The sequence below is a fragment of the Rutidosis leptorrhynchoides genome, chromosome 4 (assembly GCF_046630445.1).
Source record: "Rutidosis leptorrhynchoides isolate AG116_Rl617_1_P2 chromosome 4, CSIRO_AGI_Rlap_v1, whole genome shotgun sequence".
NCBI classification, from domain to species: Eukaryota; Viridiplantae; Streptophyta; class Magnoliopsida; order Asterales; family Asteraceae; genus Rutidosis; species Rutidosis leptorrhynchoides.
Window position 1 is genome coordinate 408,945,391 of NC_092336.1, and position 15,072 is coordinate 408,960,462.

Here is a 15,072-nt window from a genome sequence, read left to right on the forward strand (position 1 = left end):
ATTATTAATTATAATTTAATTAACATTTTAATTAAACTTATGATTAGTAATACTTTTATTATTAAAGGAAAATACTTATGATAAGAATTAAATTTATTTTTGAGAAATTATTAAAAGACTTATAATAAATATTAAATAATTATTTAATTATTATAAGACTTAATTATTATTTAATTATGATTTAATTATTAAATACTTATGATTTAATAATTTTAATTAGAAACTTATGATATGATTTAAAATTTATTATAAATTAATAATATTTATATTATGATTAATATTTAATTAATTAATTAAATACTTATGTTATGCTAATTATAACATTTCAACTTATATTAACTTTAATAATTCATTTTATTTAATTAAACTTATGTTAAGACATTATTATACACTTTTGACTTTAAATAACATTATAACCTATGTTATTATTATAACTTACACTTTTAAAATTAATGTTGACTATGTTTGACCAAGGTTGACTTTTGAGTTGACTTTCGGTTGACTTTGACTTTCAGTTGACTTCTGTTGACTTTCTAAATAAGGAAACTTTCCTAACTTCAAAACTTTCTAAAAATAGAACTTTCTAAATTTGGAAACTTTCCAAAAATAGAAACTTTCCAAAAATAGAAACTTTCTAAAAATAGAAACTTTCCAAAAATAGAAACTTTCTAAAAATAGAAAGTGTGTGTCCTTATGCTATTCCAATCAAACCGATGCTTGCTGAGTAATGTTCTATGCCTACTTGCAACATGTACAATAGCTATCATACTAAGACTTGGCCTAAGTTAGTTATTTATTTCGACCTGCTTTATTTATAGGTCGGCGTTGTGATCTTTCTTGATCACATTACTTTACTTGCTGTTCGCTTGTTTGTGAGATTTCTTCAGTTGCTATTTAAGGTGAGTTATAGTCCCGTTTTTACATACTTTTCAAAGTATATTTTTGGTATGTGATTACATGCAGATTTTTATTTACGTTTAGACACAAGAACAGTTAAATTTAATTATTCATTGTGAGTTGGACAAAAATATTCCCTAGTCTGGTAACTGTAATCATTGGTTTCTACCGGTGAACGCGAATCCTACGGATAGATCTATCGGGTTTGACAACCCCATTTCGAGCTAGTCGCGCTAGCAATTTATAATCGGAATGTTTAGTACTTCGTAATTTGTTGTAGATACACTGTCCAAGTGTATATTTTTATTGTGTTTGGCAAGGGTAAATAAAGGGTTAAGTGGTTACCAGGTGGCTCATTGATAATGGAATAATGTTTAATGTTTTCTAACATATTTTTTAAATCTTGTGGTCTAAAGTTTACTTGTTTATTTAAACCTATAATTCACTCAACCTTTGTGTTGACAGTTTACTTGCATGTTTTCACAGGTACTTGAGTTATTTGATGCTTCCGCTGTCGTTAGAAAAGTCTGCATGCATTTGGGCAGATTTTATGAAACAATTTATGAAACTTAAGTTTGCATTCTATTTTGAATAATTTAAATTGTGGGTTTGTTGGCAATGTTTTGTGTCAACTTTTGGTTCATTACTATGGTTGGTTGATTTAAACTACTTAATTGGGTTTGTTTCCTTTTTGGGCAACATTTTGAAATAAAAGAATGCAACTTTGTTTATTTAATTCATTTAAGTCCGATCAAGCTGTGGGACCAACTGACGGATCCGTTAAGTGTTTTGACGGGGTCGTCACAGGCACGAATTTACAAAAGGGTATTATTTGGTGGATGGCATATACCTAGAATGGGCAACACTTGTCAAGTCGTTTAAATGTCCACTTGAGCCAAAAAATATAAAGTTTAAACGTTTTCAAGAAGCCGCGAGAAAAGACGTGGAACGAGCTTTCGGTGTTCTTCAAGGTCGTTGGGCAATACTAAAACACCCAGCAAGACCTTATAGTATCAATAAAATACGCCGAATCATGTACACTTGTGTTATACTTCACAACATGATTACCGAAGACAACGAGCGCAACATATGTGGCCTTGAAGAGGATTATCTCCGACATCAAGAAAACATGCCGCAACGTACTTGGCAGGAAAGAGTTGAGCTCCAAGACCGGGTGGATCTAGAGATGAGAGATCGAAGAGCGCATCGTAACCTTCGCAAAAATTTGATCGAACACATTTGGACACTCCCGGAAGATTATATTGTTCGAAACAATTAGCGTTATTTATTGTATTTTTTTATTTATGTATTGTCTTTTATTTATTTAATTATGTAATGTTTTAAATTTTTAATAATATAATGTTTTAATTTTATTTAATAAAATGTTATTTGTATTTATTTATTTATTGTATTTAAGTAATAATTTAAAATTGGTTAAAGTTGGAAATAGAGTGTATGATTGTGAGTGTTTAGTGAAAGGAATGTGAAAGGAATGTTAAAGGGTTTGTGTTGATGTGGCGCTGATGTGGAGGAGAGAAGTTCAGTGAAAGAGAAGTATGATTGTATGTGGTCTAACAGTCTAGAACTTGCATCATAGTTGCGCGCTGTAACGACCCGACTTTTTCGACTTGCTTTTGTGCTTTGTGCTTTCACGAAAATGCGTATTTGTGCGTACTGAGCTATACTATACTCTGGGATCTTACTACATGTGAATTACTTTTGTTTATATGTGAAAACGTACCTTTAAGTACGTAGGTTACTTAACTTGATCCCCGAAAGCCTTTATGACCGTTGTTGTCACTTGACGTTTAGAACGAACTGCGTACTGTGTACACATTTAACTTTGGTCATAATCGGAATTTTATGACTACAAAATACTAATTGTTATTTTATAATAACAATTACTTGGGTTTTTGGATGCTTAATTACGCTTAGTAATTTACTAGAGCACATTAGTTAGTCTTGTTGGACTATCTACCTTGTTGGACTTTAGCCCACCCTACACTAGCTAATGGACTATTTAATTAACCCAATTATAATAAGTTAGCGACCCATAATAATTAAAGACAAATGCCCATTTATTAGAGGGAACATACTAGCATTTTTGTTAAGCATTATCCTTAATGTTGCATGAGATCCTAACATAAGCACCTACTTTAGATAACCATTAACCAAAAAGCAAATCTTGTTCCCCCCCTTTTGTCTCCCATAACCCACGGCCAAAAGGGCCTCCCCACACCCTCATTCTCTATAAATACCAAGCTTAACGCATTCATTTCACATTTGATTTCATTTACAAATTACACACACTTACTCTCTAATTCTCTCTCTAGTCTTTCTCACTCTAAAAAGTGTAAGTTTTAAAGTTTCTTTCTCTTCTTCTTCCCTTCATCTACACGACATCATCATCATCATTTTATGGATCTAGCTTTTAGCTTTTGATCTTGTTATATCTTGTAGATTCAAACTTGGGTTTGAATCCTTCAAGAACATGAAAGATTCAAGCTTTCTAGCTTGGAATCTTCATTTACTTGTTAGATCTAGTTTGTAATTTCTTTGTTTTGTTATAAAGATCAAAACTTGTGTTTATGATCTTCATGTATCTTAAAGATCCAAGCTTTATGCTTCAAGATCTTCAAGAACACTAAAGATCCAAGCTTTTTAGCTTAGGGTTTCATTATTATGTTAAAGATCTTAGCTTTTTAGCTTATGATCTCATTACTTTCATTATTTTGTTAAAGATCTTAGCTTTCTAGCTTATGGTCTCATTAATCTTGTAAAGATCCAAGCTTTCTAGCTTAGGGTTTTCTTAATACTTGAGATCTAAGTTATTATTGTAGATCTCACTTACTTGGAACCTTTTTGTATTTGTTGTGATGATAAAGATCAAGTCTTCATCATCACATATGTTGGAGATGCATAAACTTGTGTAAAATGGACAAAGGTTGAAGCTTTATTGGATCTATGCAATAAAAAGGCAATCTTGATGTTCAAAACTTGTAGAATGATAGATTTTACTCTTAGTTGTGTATTTATGGTTGAACTTTGGTCAAAGTGATGCTAAAACATCAAAGGGTTGTACACTTGAAGCTTACAAGCATCAAGGATGAGAACCGTGATGAGCATCAAGCACTAAGAACCTCACCGGAGCATTTGTTTGCTATTTTTCGGGGTCTGATCAGACTCTTGGACTTCTGGAAAATTGATTTTCAGATAGTTCGTTTCGAGTAGATGACTTTTTGTTTAGGCCTCGACTTAATCCGATATACGGTTTAGGATTTATATCCTTCCGAAAGTCACTACGCCTTTGTAATGTTGTGCTGAAATTTATGACCTACTCGGACTTAAACCATCGCCACGGTCAAACGAAGATGAGTTAGGTTCTGAAAATTGGTCAGCGGTTAGAGGACTCACATACGGAGCCATAGCCACTGACTACGCATCTTTTCGATTTGTATAGAGGTCGTAACAGCTGTTCGAAGTCAGCCTTTTGTTTCGATCTCTATTCTTGTTAAACTTACCTTAGTGTTGATGAATGATGATGATAATGATGATGTTGATGATGACACTTCAACTTAATTTATTCACTTTTAAACTTATTGGGACAACATACTGACCTAGTAACCTTTGACTTAGGTTGACGAACTTTCAGACCGACTTACTACCTGCATACGTTTCATATCGACTTTTACTGCTTATTCACTGTGAGTTATAGCATCCCTTACTACTTTTTACTATTTTTGGGACTAAGAATACACGCGCTTTTTACGTTTTACATACTTGACACGAGTACTTAAACATTATATATGTGTGGGTTACAAAATGGCACAAAGATTCCCCTTAACTCGGTAACGTTTAATCATTGGTTTCTGAACCATGAATGCGAATCTTAGATATGGATCCATAGGGTTTGACAACCCCACTTGGGCTAGTCACGTTAGTTGACAACGGGGATTTAATACTTCGAGGACAAACGCACTCGCCAAGTGCACTTTTAGAGGGGTGATATACATACGTTAAGTCTAGTTACCGGGTGCCCACGGTTAAGCATATACTTTTCATACTGATTTAAACTGCTGATTTAAGCACTGAAATCTCACTGTCTACATTACTTTACTGATTACAAACTATAGCTCACCAACAGTCGTGTTGACTTTTAAGCGTGTATTTCTCAGGTGCTTAGACGATGTTGCTTCCGCTGTTAGAATTGATGTCTTGGTGTTATAGACTTGCTGTTATGGACCCGCTGTGTTAGATTTCCAATGCATTACTTAGAGATGTCTCAATCATGGAACTTTTCTTTTGCATTCGTAACTTTTGTTATTTTCAAATAATGACTTTGTAACGACCTTTGTGTCACGTTATCTTTTGTAAAACGCTATCTTTTATGAATGCAAAACTGGTTTTCAAACAGCATGTAGTGTTTGACCTTGTAATGATCATGTTGTTGATGAACCGTACACGATGGTTTTGTACGGGGCGTCACATTTGGTATCAGAGCATTGGTTGTAGGGAATTAGGTTGCATTAGTGAGTCTAGACCAGACCGAGTAGGATTCACTTATAGGACTAATCTACAACTTGCTCATTTACTTATTACTGCTTACTACTGCTGCATGTTACTGCTTACTTATACTGCCGTATGATCTTGCTACATGCAACTGCTTACCCTTACTGCTATATGAACTTGCTGTATGCTATTGCTTATCCTCGTTACTGCATGTTACTGTCTGATTTCAATTTCATGTTACTTTGTTTAGTACTGTTGTTATTTCCATGCTATGTACTGCGGTAGACGATCTAGGTTGCTGTAGTGCCTGATTTCGTGCTTGCTATATGTCTTACTGACATGGAAAAAGTAATTTTTCCTTGTTCAGATGTCAAACATGCTGCCCATGACCTTTGACTTCGAGAGTGACTCAAAACGACTGTTGCCTCGCCTACTATTGTTGCTGACTCACCGCTACCCTTCGACGACTCTGGCGATTCGCCTTCTAGTGAACTCGCGCTTGACCTGATGGACGTCTCAGACGAAGACGAGGATCCCGAGATGATTCCAGCACCACCCAGCCCTAGACTCCCGGAGCCACAGTACCATTCCGGTGATACTGTGATCCCCGGGGGAAATGGAGATGGTCCTTTCCGTAACGAGCATGGACATTGGGCTAGACGCACCGCTGATGGACGTGTTGTACCGATTCCACCTTTCAGATATCGACTTATGACCACCGGTCAGACGCTTCCCCCGCCCACGATGATCCTGCATTTCCTTCCGACGATTCAGACGGATCATCATCCGACGACTCCAGCGATGAGGATCCCGAGGAGGATTCTGAGGAGGACCCTGAGGAGGAGCTCGTGCAGCCGCCCTCTACCTCGCCGAAGAAGCGGTATCGTTTCAATGGTACTGTTATCCCAGAGATTAATGGAGGAAGACCATTGGTGGATGCACATGGACAGTTGGTTAGGGTCACAGCCCGTAAGCGTGTCGTACTGTATCCTGCCGATCTATTTGTACGTAAGACCGCCCGCACTGTGTCGTCTACATCTGCATCATCTGGACCACATGCACCATCTGCACCATCTGCACCACCTACCCCACCAGCATCTCCCGTCGTCGAAAAACTGACGAGGGAAATGCATACCTCCGTGCTCGGGTAACTGAGCTCGAGGACCAGATGTCCCACCTGATGGACATCATTTACCCACCTCCACCATAGGACTATTGTATTAGATTTCCTTATGTATTCCATTTGTAGTTTCCTATTTTTCATTAATATAATGTACGAACCTCATGCCATTGTATGCAACTTTCTTATTATGAATGGAATTACTGTTGCTTAATTGTTGTACGGCATTTTATTACATGTTGACTTTTGTTCTACCTGCTGTTTGTTGTCATGCTTAGTTATCGTGTGTTGTGTTGTTTTCGTACTGTTTACCTTCTGCTATGACGTTACTGACTGTGGAATTTTGACTTAAGTCAAAAATTTTGTTTGGAAGATTGATGGCTAACATAAGAGGTCCGCGAGAAATCCCCACCGCAGCTCAGATCGAGGAGATGATAGCTACTCGAGTCGCCGCGGCTATAGCGAATGCCAACCCTGCTCCAGCTCCACCGGCTAACCCAGCTATTCATAACGGGTGTACTTACAAAGAGTTCCAGAGCTGCAAGCCCCACAATTTCAGTGGAACAGAAGGGCCGGTTGGGCTGATGAGATGGTTTGAGAAGTTGGAATCTGTGTTTCGTGTGAGTAACTGCTCCGAGGGGAATAAGACTAAGTTTGCATCCTGCACTTTGTCGGATGGCGCTTTGACTTAGTGGAATACGCTCGCCCACGCGCGAGGAATCGACGAAGCTTACACTACACCATGGGAAGAGTTTAAGAGTGCCATGATCGAGGAGTACTGCCCCAGAACCGAAATTCAGAAAATGAAAGCGGAGTTTTGGGAACTGAAAGTTGTAGGAACTGATCTTGATGGCTATAACCGAAGATACTTGGATTTAGCTTTGATGTGCCCCACAATGGTTACTCCGGAGTATAAGCGGATGAAGAGGTATCTGTGGGAACTCCCCAAGGATATTCAAGGAAATGTCACTTCATCGAAACCAGCGAATGTCCCAGAAGCTATGCATATCGTGCGCACCCTGATGAATCAAATTATCCGCCAAGAGCCAGAGAAGGCGAAATCAGAATCGGGAGCTAGTAATGGGAAACGTAAGTGGGACGGAAGCAAGGGAAAAGGTTTTGACTAGAACCCGACTAAGTGGTATGAGAATTGCAAAGGGAACAACGACTGGAAGAACCCGAACCCGAATCCTAGCTCCAACCCTAACTACAAAGGTACCCTTCCTTAGTGTAAGAGATGCTACAAGCATCACACTGGATACTGCAACGCAGTGTGTGAGAAGTGCAAGAGGATTGGACACATCGGCATAGACTGTAAGAGCACCGCCCCAGCTACGAGGACAAACCCAAATGGACCAAGGAAGTGCTATGAGTATGGACAGCAGGGCCACTTCATGAATGAATGTCCTAACAAGAAGAAGGATGGTGGGTCAGCACGTGAAAGAGCCTTCAACATGAACGCAAGAGATGCCCGCGAGAATCCTGACTTGGTTACAGGTACATTCACTATCAATAACCTATTAGCTTCTGTTCTATTTGATACTGGTGCCGATAGAGTTACGTATGTAGACACTTTTGCTCTAAGATAGACTGGTCGTTAGTGCCTTTGGAGGAGAGTATGTTGGTTGAGGTAGCCAATGGAAAACATGAGAAGGTTAACCAAATTGGCCGAGGAGGTATTATCAACCTATCCGGAGTGGATTTTGAGATTGATCTAATACCCATCAAGTTGGGAAGTTTTGATGTGATTGTCAGTATGGACTAGTTGTCCAAGGTAAGAGCCTAAGTTATCTGTGGTGAGAAGATTATTCGTATACCACGCGAAGATGGTGAGCCTCTGATTGTTTACGAAGATAGGTGTAGCCCGAAGTTGAACCTTATTAGTTGCTTGAAGGCACAAAAGGTTATGAAGAAGGGACACTTTGCTATTCTGGCACATGTGAAGAAGCTAGAAGTTGAAGAGAAAAGCGTGGATGATGTACGAATCGTGAATGAATTTCTCGACGTCTTTCCAGAAGAGTTGCCTGGATTACCGCCACCGAGATCAGTGGAGTTTCAGATTCATCTAGTACCAGGAGCTGCACCTGTAGCTCGCGCACCTTATCGACTTGCACCTTCCGAACTGCAAGAGTTGCAGATTCAACTGCAGGAACTACTAGACCGTGGGTTTATTTAACCGAGTTCATCGCCTTGGGGTGCACTTGTTTTGTTCGTGAAGAAGAAGGATGGATCTTTCCGCATGTGTATCTATTATCGTGAACTGAACAAGTTGACGATCAAGAATCGGTATCCCCTTCCTATTTTCGATCAGCTGCAAGGATCTAGCGTTTACTCCAAGATTGATTTACGATCCGGTTATCACCAGTTGAGGGTGAAGGAGAGTGATGTGCTGAAGACTGCGTTCCGAACTCATTATGGTCATTATGAGTTTCTCATGATGACATTCGGTTTAACCAACGCACCTGCTGTATTTATGGATCTCATGAATCGCGTATGCAAACTGTACCTGGACAAGTTCGTTATCGTCTTCATAGATGATATCCTCATCTATTCCAAAAGCGAAGAAGAACATGAGCAACATCTTCGACTCATGATAGAACTCTTGAGGCGAGAGCAACTTTATGCCAAATTCTTTAAGTGCGAATTTTGGTTGAAGGAAGTTCAATTTCTCGGTCACATCGTGAGCGATCAAGGTATCAAAGTCGATCCCGCGAAGATCGAAGCTATCAGCAAGTGGGAAACCCCCACTACTCCTATTCATATCCGCCAATTCTGAGGCCTCGTCGGTTACTATCGTAGATTCATCAAAGGTTTCTCTTTGATTGCACGTCCTTTGACCGCATTAACTTACAAAGGGAAGAAGTTCGTTTGGGAAACTGAGCAAGAGTCGGCATTCCAAACCCTGAAGCAGAAGTTAACCACCGCTCCTATTTTATCCCTTCCTGAAGGCAGTGATGACTTCATTGTGTATTGCGATGCGTCCCGACAAGGTTTTGGGTGTGTATTGATGCAACAGAAGAAGTTTATTTTCTTACGCCTCCCGACAACTGAAGATTCACGAGCGAAACTACACTACTCACGATCTTGAACTTGGAGCCGTTGTCTTTGCGCTCAAAATATGGAGACACTATCTGTATGGAACCAAGAGTACTATCTTCGCCGATCACAAAAGCCTCAAACACATCTTTGATCAGAAGCAACTGAATATGAGACAGCGTCGATGGATTGAGACGTTGAACGACTATGATTGTGAACTTCGTTACCACCCTGGCAAGGCAAATGTTGTAGCCGATGCCTTGAGCCGAAAGGAGAGAACAGTATCACTTTGTATCCGTGGCTTGAACATCACCATTCAGACGAATCTCAATAGCCAGATCCGCGTAGCTCAAGAAGAGGCTCTCAAGGAGGAGAATATTTCTCAAGATCACTTGAACATTCTCGTTTCTCGATTCGAGGTCAAGGAGACTGGACTCCGATACTTTGCCGGAAGAATTTGGGTACCTAGTTATGGAGATCTACGGAGCCTTATTCTAGACGAAGCCCATAAGTCAAGGTATTCGATTCATCCAGGAGCTGGTAAGATGTACCACGACCTCAAGGTTCAATATTGGTGGCCAAACCTCAAGAGGGATGTTGCGGCATATGTTGGAAAGTGTTTAACTTGTTCCAAGATCAAAGCTGAACATCAGAAGCCCTCTGGGTTACTTCAACAACCCAAAATCCCGCAATGGAAGTGGGAAGGAATAACAATGGACTTCATCACGAAGCTACCGAAGACGGTAGGCGGTTATGATACCATCTGGGTTATTGTTGACCGTCTTACCAAATCTGCACACTTTTTAGCAATGAAGGAGACTGATACGATGGAGAGACTGGCGCAGCTATACATAAAGGAGATTGTATCTCATCACGGTGTACCCTTATCGATTATCTTAGATTGCGGTACCCGTTTTGCTTCTAGATTTTGGCGTTCTTTACAAGAAGCTTTGGGAACACGTCTAGATATGAGTACAGCGTATCACCCGCAAACCAATGGACAAAGCGAGCGCACGATTCAAACCTTGGAGGACATGTTACGTGCTTGTGTTATTGATTTCGGAAAGGCTTGGGAGAAGCACTTGCCGCTAGCCGAATTCTCTTACAACAACAGCTATCACGCAAGCATAAAGGCCACACCTTTTGAAGCATTGTATGGCCGAAAATGTCGTTCTCCTATCTGTTGGGCCGAAGTAGGTGAAAATCAACTCACCGGTCCCGAACTCGTCCATGAAACTACCGAGAAGATTGTCCAAATTCAAGCGAGGCTCAAGACGGCCCGTGATCGTCAGAAGAGTTATGCCGGCCTTAAACGTGGAGATCGCAAATTTCAAATCGGCGACCGCGTTATGTTGAAAGTCGCACCTTGAAAAGGTGTAATCTGTTTCAGAAAGCTTGGAAAGTTGAACCTGCGATACATTGGTCCTTTTGAAGTCTTAGAGCGTGTTGGACCCGTTGCTTACTGTTTGGACCTTCCGACTCAGTTGAGTGCTGTTCACCCCACTTTCCACTTGTCGAATCTGAAGAAGTGTCTTGCCGAACCAGAACTCATCATACAACTCGAGGAGCTTACGATTGACGACAAACTCCATTTCGTGAAAGAACCTGTCGAAATTATGGACAATGAGGTCATGACCTTGAAACGCAACAAGATTCCGATCGTCCGAGTGCGATGGAATGCAAAACGAGGACCTGAGTTTACTTGGGAGCGAGGGGATCAGATGAAACAGAAGTATCCTCACCTCTTCACAATTCTACCATCTACCTCAACTTAAAATTTCGGGACGAAATTTTCATTAACAAGTTGGTAATGTAACGACCTGACTTTTTCGACTTGCTTTTGTGCTTTATGCTTTCACGAAACTGCGTATTTGTGCGTACTGAGCTATACTATACTCTGGGATCTTACTACATGTGGATTACTTTCGTTTATATGTGAAAACGTACCTTTAAGTACGTAGGTTACTTAACTTGATCCCCGGAAGCCTTTATGACCGTTGGTATCACTTGACGTTTAGAACGAACTACGTACTATGTACACGTTTAACTTTGGTCATAATCGGAATATTATGACTACGAAATACTAATTGTTATTTTATAATAACAATTACTTGGGTTTTTGGATGCTTAATTATGCTTAGTAATTTACTAGAGCACACTAGTTAGTCTTGTTGGACTTTCTATCTTGTTGGACTTTAGCCCACCCTACACTAGCTAGTGGACTATTTAATTAGCCCAATTATAATAAGTTAGTGACCCATAATAATGAAAGACAAATGCCGATTTATTATAGAGAACATACTAGTATTTTTGTTAAGTATTATCCTTAATGTTGCATGGGATCCTAACATAAGCACCTACTTTAGACAACCATTAACCAAAAAGCAAATTTTGTCCCCCTCTTTTGTCTCCCATAACCCACGGCCACAAGGGCCTCCCCACACCCTCATTCCCTATAAATACCAAGCTTAACCCATTCATTTCACCCTTTATTTCATTTACAAATTACACACACTTACTCTCTAATTCTCCCTCTAGTCTTTCTCACTCTAAAAAGTGTAAGTTTTAAAGTTTCTTTCTCTTCTTCTTCCCTTCATCTACACGACATCATCATCATCATTTTATGGATCTAGCTTTTAGCTTTTGATCTTGTTATATCTTGTAGATTCAAACTTGGGTTTGAATCCTTCAAGAACATGAAAGATTCAAGCTTTCTAGCTTGGAATCTTCATTTACTTGTTAGATCTAGTTTGTAATTTCTTTGTTTTGTTATAAAGATCAAAACTTGTGTTTATGATCTTCATGTATCTTAAAGATCCAAGCTTCATGCTTCAAGATCTTTAAGAACACTAAAGATCCAAGCTTTTTAGCTTAGGGTTTCATTATTATGTTAAAGATCTTAGCTTTTTAACTTATGGTCTCATTACTTTCATTATTTTGTTAAAGATCTTAGCTTTCTAGCTTATGGTCTCATTAATCTTGTAAAGATCCAAGCTTTCTAGCTTAGGGTTTTCTTAATACTTGAAATCTAAGTTATTATTATAGATCTCACTTACTTGGAACCTTTTTGTGTTTGTTGTGATGATAAAGATCAAGTCTTCATCATCACATATGTTGGAGAAGCATAAACTTGTGTAAAATGGACAAAGGTTGAAGCTTTATTAGATCTATGCAATAAAGAGGCAATCTTGATGTTCAAAACTTGTAAAATGATAGATTTTACTCTTAGTTGTGTACTGATGGATGAACCTTGATCAAAGTGATACTAAAACATCAAAGAGTTGTACACTTGAAGCTTACAAGCATCATGGATGAGAACCGTGATGAGCATCAAGCACCAAGAACCTCACCAGAGCACTTGTTTGCTATTTTTCGGGGTCTGATCAGACTCCTGGGCTTCTGGAAAATTGATTTTCAGATAGTTCGTTTCGAGTAGATGACTTTTCGTTTAGGCCTTTACTTAATCCGATATAAGGTTTAGGATTTATAGCCTTCCAAAAGTCACTACGCCTTTGTAACGTTGTGCAGAAAATTTCTGACATACTCGCACTTAAGCCATAGCCACGGTCAAATGAAGACGAGTTAGGTTCTGAAAATTGGTCAGCGGTTAGAGCACTCACATACGGAGCCATAGCCACTGACTACGCGTCTTTTCGATTTGTATAGAGGTCGTAACAGCTATCCGAAGTCAGCCTTTTGTTTTGATCTCTATTCTTGTTAAACTTACCTTAGTGTTGATGAATGATGATGATAATGATGATGTTGATGATGACACTTAAACTTAATTTATTCACTTTTAAACTTATTGGGACAACATACTGACCTAGTGACCTTTGACTTAGGTTGACGACCTTTCGGACCGACTTACTACCTGCATACGTTTCATATCGACTTTTACTGCTTATTCATTGTGAGTTATAGTATCCCTTACTACTTTTTACTATTTTTGGGACTGAGAATACATGCACTTTTTACATTTTACATACTAGACACGAGTACTTAAACTTTATATATGTGTGGGTTACAAAACGGCACAAAGATTCCCCTTAGCTAGGTATCGTTTAATCATTGGTTTCTGAACCGTGAACGCGAATCTTAGATATGGATCCATAGGGTTTGACAACCCCACTTGGGCTAGTCGCGCTAGCAGACAACGAGTGTTTAATACTTCGAGGACAAACGCACTCGCCAAGTGCACTTTTAGCGAGTGATATACATACGTTAAGTCTAGTTACCGGGTGCCCACGGTTAAGCATATACTTTTCATACTGATTTAAACTGCTGATTTAAGCACTGAAATCTCGTGGTCTACATTACTTTACTGATTACAAACTATAGCTCACCAACATTCGTGTTGACGTTTAAGCGTGTATTTCTCAGGTGCTTAGACGATGTTGCTTCCGCTGTTAGAATTGCTGTCTTGGTGTTATGGACTTGCTGTTATGGACCTGTTGTGTTAGATTTCCGCTGCATTATTTATAGATGTCTTAATCATGAAACTTTTCTTTTGCATTCGTAACTTTTGTTATTTTCTAATAATGACTTTGTAACGACCTTTGTGTCACGTTATCTTTTGTAAAACGCTATCTTTTATGAATGCAAAACTGGTTTTCAAACAGCATGTAGTGTTTGACCTTGTAATGATCCTGTTGTTGATGAACCGTACACGATGATTTTGAACGGGGCGTCACATGCGCCACGCAGCATATTCTGCGCGCCACGCAGTAAGCCGGCCAGCTGGAGGGCCTTTTTGTATTATATGGCATTGTTGAGGGAGTTTTTGTGTAAATTCCTTATAATATCTGAATGGATAGGGTTCCTGAATAGGGATGGGGCCCACGGGCACGGGTTCTATATACCCGCGACCCGTCCGTCGGGTTGTTTTTGTGCTCGTTGAAACCCGTTACCCGCCCGCGGGTAAAATAAATTTCGCCCATGCCTGTTACCCGCGGATACCCGTGACCCGCGAGTAAACTCGCGGTTAATAATAATATACAACTTCGTTAATTTTTTCTAGAAAAGTTAAAAAATTTTATTAATTATAAATAATATGTACAATTAACATGTGTAAAATGACGTGAAAATCAAGTTTTTTAATTATATATAATATTATATTTTTAATCATTGTTGGATTAGAAGTAAATTCCCATTTAAATTGATAACTTTATGTATAAACTCGCGGATAAATTAAAAAAAACTCTCATGAATTAGCGGATGGTGTTTTACCCGCAACGGGTAGTATGTATCCGCGACCCGTTGGCGGGTATAATTTTTTACCCGTACCCGTGCGCGCGGGTAAGTTTTTATGATTTTACCTGCCCATCACGGATTGGTATTCTCGGATCACCGGTTTTTTTTTCGCCCATTGCCATCCCTATTCCTGAAAACTCATTGTCTTCTCTAGTCTGTCACTCTAAGAACCACAAAAGAAGAACGGGTCTTGTTTTGGAAGATAAAGTTTACTAATTTTGGATTGGTCTTAAATTTTAATTCGAAATTGAAGCATCTCT